Source organism: Colius striatus, chromosome 17 (assembly GCF_028858725.1).
Source record: "Colius striatus isolate bColStr4 chromosome 17, bColStr4.1.hap1, whole genome shotgun sequence".
NCBI classification, from domain to species: domain Eukaryota; kingdom Metazoa; phylum Chordata; class Aves; order Coliiformes; family Coliidae; genus Colius; species Colius striatus.
Window position 1 is genome coordinate 15,426,283 of NC_084775.1, and position 6,000 is coordinate 15,432,282.

Genomic DNA, 6,000 nt, shown 5'->3' on the forward strand with positions numbered 1-6,000 from the left:
TTATTTCAGTGCTTTCCTACACATGCCTTGGAATGCTGTGTGTCTTCCTGTGAAGCTGAGTACCTAATCTAAAACACCAGGCAAGTCTAGATGATGGCCCTGTGCCCTGGGGTGACATGAAAATAGCTGAGTGCCATGTGAATGTGGAGTTCCTCCATTCAATGGGATCTCCACAGCTTTGGCATTCTGTCACACTTTCACAAGTGTTGTCAGGGTTGTTTCTTCATGATTGTAACTGTCTGTAGGTACAGTTGAAAACACCTGATCCCATGTGATGCTCCAGCCTTTAATATATGAGGTAATGGGGAAGGGCTGCTTTAGCATTGTTTTGAATGCACATCTGTAGCTTAGGTCAAGATGTGATTCATCGTGGTGTGCACTGTTGTCTGAAGTAGTTCATGGCTCTGAATAGAATATCTATTGTCATATTTTACCCATGGACATAGGAACGTGGCAAAACAATCACTTCTTAAACTGAAGGATGTTTACATTTTAGTGTTCCCTAAAATCTAAAGGCATTTCACACTGTTTGCAGAGTGTCTTTTAGTGTGTGATAATAGGGATTCCTTGCCTTTGTCTCAAATTAGGATTTAGGAAAAGAAATATAGTCCAAATGCTTTTTCTCATCATCTTTTCCACAGAATCTCAGGGGCTGGAAGGGACCTGGAAAGATCAACCAGTCCAAGTGGATGTGTTGCATTGTGTTTGTATGTGTTTTGACGTCCAACCAAAGCAGAAACAATCAAATTTACTGCATGGTGGTGAAAATGTGAACTTGGATCCTCAAAAAATTGTCACTTGGAATTAACCACTGAAATGATTAATTGGGTGAGTTCTGCTGGTAGTGCCATAATAGGGATATCTGTGCCTTGATTGATTCTTCTGTGGAACACAATTCCCATCAAATCCCCATCTGAGCATAGCCACTGAGTGAACAGATGCATGGGTCAAGTCAAGGAGGTTGTCACCCAAAGCCCAGGGTGACTGTGTCTGGCTGCTTTCAATCAAGAGAAGGCTCTGGAGGAAGGGAATAGCATTGGCCCTTTGTATAGCCAGTAACCCTACATGGCATTTTGGCACTGACGTGTCTGTAGTGTTTTAATGTGCCCATAGAGAGTCCCCTTGTGAGGTTCTGACTGTAAAAGGAGGGAAGTACAGGGAAAGGTAATGGGTGAAGTGCCAAATCTGCACATCCTTTCAGAATAAGGGCCAGTGGGGGCAGCTGGACTGCTCAGCTGCTCTTTCCTTCCTCAGACATCAGAGAGAGCCCATTTAAAAGGCGAAGCATGACTTTGCAGGCCTGTACGTGTGGAGGGGGGAGGGGGAGCAGGGGATGAAGTGCCATTGGCAGCATGTTGCAGGAGCATCTTAGACATTGAGAAAGATATCATTAGATTCAAAAAGTGTCCTGACAAAAGGCTGGGCGAGGCACAGCACGGCACGTCAGGCTTGCCCCACGCAGGCCTCGCTGTCAGTGCTGCTGAGTGGTGCGGAGGCAAGCGTGGTCTGGCAGAGGTTACCAATCCCAGGCAGGGTCCAAGCAGTGCTAACAGACACTGGCTGTCACTGGCTGAATCAACAGTCAGCAAGGCTCAAGATTAATTACTCATCTGAAACGACAGCTACTGTCCAGTGCCTCAAAGTCGTCAGGCGCCGCGTCGCCCGGCCGTGGTTCTTCAAGGACAAACGGTTTCGTTTCTCTGGGGCACGTTGCTGAGTGTGGCTGACTGTTCAATTACCTCTTGGAAAGTGCTTGGCAAAAGCTGACAATTTCCCCCTAGGTTTATTGCTGAGGCTGAATAGGAAGTGATCTGTTCATCATATGCAACGTCTATCAAGACAGAGAGCCTTCCTAATGCATTCAAATTACCCTTCCAGGGTTTGGTTTGTATAGCACTTATGCCAAACCAAAGCTCAGTGATTGTGCTGCAATCCTTGGAGTGTTACCTAAGCAAAACATTGGTCCTGCTAAACTCGTGAAAACTGGCACTGGAATATGAAGTTTGGCTCTTATTATTCTGCTCTTTCTTTTGCCTTGTCAGCTGGGCTTAATCTTTTGCAGTATGTATTTTGTTGGGCAGCTTAAAGCTCAGGGGAATTGCAATATATGGGCATGTAACAGCAAAAATAAAAAGAATCTGTTGGGGTTATTCATGTGCTTTTGGATTTGATTTACTTCCTACTTCCTTATTTAATAACTAGGTTCCTTAAGACTCCTTAAGCTTGAATGACCCATGTTTTGTTGCCAGGTCTATTCCAATGACCCCTGCCAAGACCCCTGCCCCAGTTCGTCTATCAGACAAAAATGAATCTATTCCAGGAGCTATCAGTTCCCATTATCTCTAATTGAGCCTGACAGTTGGAGACAGGCCTCATTATTTTTAATTGGGCCCTATAGTTCTAGAGTTAAATTAAACACAATTTAATGCAGATAGCTCATATACATTGGTATGACAGAGTCAGATTGTATTTTAAGTTTAATGAAACAACAGGTTTGGTTTCCAGGCACTGCTTTTACAGAGCTTTACTGCTTTGAGCTCTGCACTATTTAAATAACCTGCCTGTGGCATGATGACACAGACATTAATTAGAACCTGACCCGATCATGCACCTGACGAACCTTTTCACTTTTGCACTGAAAACCATAACGTAGGCAAAAGGTGATGATGAACAACTCAGTAATCTCTAATAAACTCAGACTGGCTGTGATAGATTCATATGCAATGTTTAAGATAGTTTGAAACAGATTTGCAGTCACAAGTCATTCAAGTACAAGGAACTGCTGAAGGTTTTCCCAGACCTTCTGAGTGGGAGCTTTATTAAGAATTTCAGATGAATTTCAGGTACACCTCTGTGTACCTCAGCAAGGGCGTTTCTGCTGCTTCATAACAGAGCATCTGGCCCTTTTCTACCATGAAGCAAACATTTTTGTCACTGTCAGGTGGTGTTTCCGTCCTTTTAGATAGGTACATGTTGCTCTAAGTGTTATAAATGATCATGTACTGCATTTTCACCAGGAAGGAACATACCAGTCCATGCTGATGGAGCCAGTCTCACCATCCCTACTCTTGCTTTCTTCAGCCCTACAAGAGTTTGTGAAATCATTCTGTGTGTTCTTCCTTTGCAGCACCTAGTGAGTGAGCAGTGGGCTGCGAGACCAAGTCAATTTCTATTGAAGCTTCAGCTTTGCCAGCCTTGCTGAGGTGAGTAATCCTCCAGTGATACTCCTCTTTGGATTAAAGATCGTGGAACCAAGTTTCCTAATTAGAGAAGGCTTTGATTCAATATTGGATTTTCAGATGCAAGTTTCCCTTTGCACAGGTAAAGTCAACAGCTGCTTCTTTCAAAGGACATTTCCCTTAACATATTTGCATTTGCTGGAGCTGCCTCTTCAGCTTCGCTTGAAGGTCAATTAAATAAGCTCCACGGCTTCTCTAACGAGATGTGACACACATCAGCAAACTGGGCAGTTTTACACAGTGTGTGTTTAGGAATCCAAGCCAAGTATCCTCCTGTTTGGAATGGCAGGATCTCCAGCCTTCCTAAGAGCTCAGACAGCTTGCATTGAGTAATTATATGCTGTGTGTTTCATTAACAGATACTTAATCATGGAAATTATGTGTCGTCAAGCCCATAGGCTGGGATTGTGCTGAAGCAAAAGAACAAGGATTACCCAATGTTTATCTAGTCACTGTGTCTTTCTGACTGCTTTCCTTGGCCTGCATACAGACATCCTTACCACACCAGAAGTCAGTTATGCCTTACTTTGCCCAGCTGCCAAGCTCCAAAGCTTTTCCTGAAGCATGTTACGCCTGCAGCATGGGGTAACATCTGGATGGGCACTTTGTTGCCCATCACACTGCACCCAATGTCAAGCTTTTTCTCCCTGCATTGCTTTTTTTGAGCAAAGGTGCCATCACAGATGAAAGGTCTCCTCTGCCTTCCCTCTTCTTATGGGGAGTGACTCACTTCCAGCTGCTAGATACCATTTTGGCCTTTTAGTTATGTTTTTCTATGTATTAATTTTCAAGGATGCACTTTGTATTTTAGAGCACCAGTAGGGAACACTTTCCATGCTGAAAGTCTAATATTGATGTGACACAGTGTCACACACCCCCCCATCTGCAGCTCTCCAGGGAGTGCTCCTCTGCTCCAGTGCCACACACTGAGTACCCAAACCCCAGCATACTGTATCACCTAATGTCCATCACCCTCATATGCACTTCCAGCATGTTCACTTCCTCCTCTCCCAGGACAGAGCAGGGCTTCTGTGACTCACTGTGCCCTTCTCCAGAGGTGTATCTGCGTTGCACAGAGCCCCTCAAACCACTGCATCGTCCTCCCTGGTGACTTCAGTGGTGTCAGTGATGAGAAGCTGGAGGATGATTAGCTTAGATGGGTGGGAAGCTGTGTGTGGGTGAGAGGGATGGAGATTAGCAGGGAGAGAAGCCAGTGCTAGAGGGAGGAAAGGAACAGTCAGACCAGAAGCTTGCAGGACACAAGCCAGTGACAGTTTTCAGGCTGTGGGACAGAACTTCCTTTCCTCTGTTCTAGAGAGAAAATGTCACTGTATAACAGTACAGTTTATCTCCAAGCATTTTTAGTTGAAGTCAAAATAATTACCAACATGAATACTTCTTTTTTTGTCCAACCAGTCACTTGAAGGTATATCTGATAGCACCTCTGCAATTAATTTTTCATGCCCACATTCAGCATGCACATGCTACTTTAGACACAGCTAAATGCATCAGCTTCTCAGCTCTTCTACTCATTAGGTATTTTTGTTAGCTTTAGCTTGGCCAGCAGAAAAACCCTCTTTTCCTGGCACTGCAGGAGGTCCCTGCTGTGACAGGCTAAAATACCAAAAGATACAAGGGGTCTGTCATATGCTGTTGTCCTTTTGATTGAACTTGGAGAGAAAAGGCTTTTGTATAGCTTGTGGCCAGTTAGCCAGCACACTCCTAATATTACAGGCACAGATTTAGTGACCTGTAGGAGAAGTGAGATTGAAATAGGTTTATTACAGCTTTCCATGCCCCTAGAAACCATGTGTCTATGTTTAGGATTTTGAATGGCTCTCTTGTGCATTAGCATCTGGGCACTGCAGAAGGATTCATGTCTGGTTACTCCCAGCATCCATGCAAAGCTGAGGGAGTGCTGTTAGTCAGACTTTACAGGAGTGGAGCCGGAGCTTTGAGGTTGTGTTTATGTGACAGAGTACCCTGCCACAGAAAGATTGAGGTGATGTAAACTTAAGTGGCTTGGATCCTGGAAAACTGTCCAGTTTCAAGGGGTTTTTATACACATGCTTGCCTTGTTCAACACTAGCCTGTGTGCAGTAAGCATCTTTGGGTTAAATTTACAGCAGAGGCTTGTGGTCAAGCAGAGAGCTGCTTCCAGGTGTCCCAAATCCTGGCTTACCCCATCAGCCCTTTCTGTGCAGAGGCTCCTTGGCTGGGTAAGTTACACATTCATTTATTAAATCATAACAAATGCATTTATCATTCTCAGTTATTATCAGAACATACCTGAAAATCAGACCTTGCTGGTCTGTTTAAGCCACCTGGTTTTGTTTCTGTCACCATGAAGCTATGCCTTGTGTGCTGAGCCCTTCTGTGGATGCCAGGCAGGAGAGTTCACACTGGAGCCAGCAGAAAGCTTCCAGGAACCAAAGACACCTTCTCTGGCAGCACAATGACCCCTTCCAGCTACAGAGCTAAAATGCTTCACATGTCAGCCTCTCTATTGTTACCGAAAGAACAAAGTTAGCAGAAATATTACTTCCATGTTTGGGGCACTAATTAACTTCTGCACATTCCTGTACTTCAGTCAGGTCCCCACATTGCCTGCTTGCTCAAGTTCTGTCTGAGTGCTTTCCAGTTTAGGGTGGGACTTTAAATTCTCATTTTAAGAAATTCCTGCCAATTTTGAGTGAGAAGAGCAAAGGTTTATTGTATTGCATGACCCGGTGGGAAAGGTGTAGGCAGCATTTTGTCACAT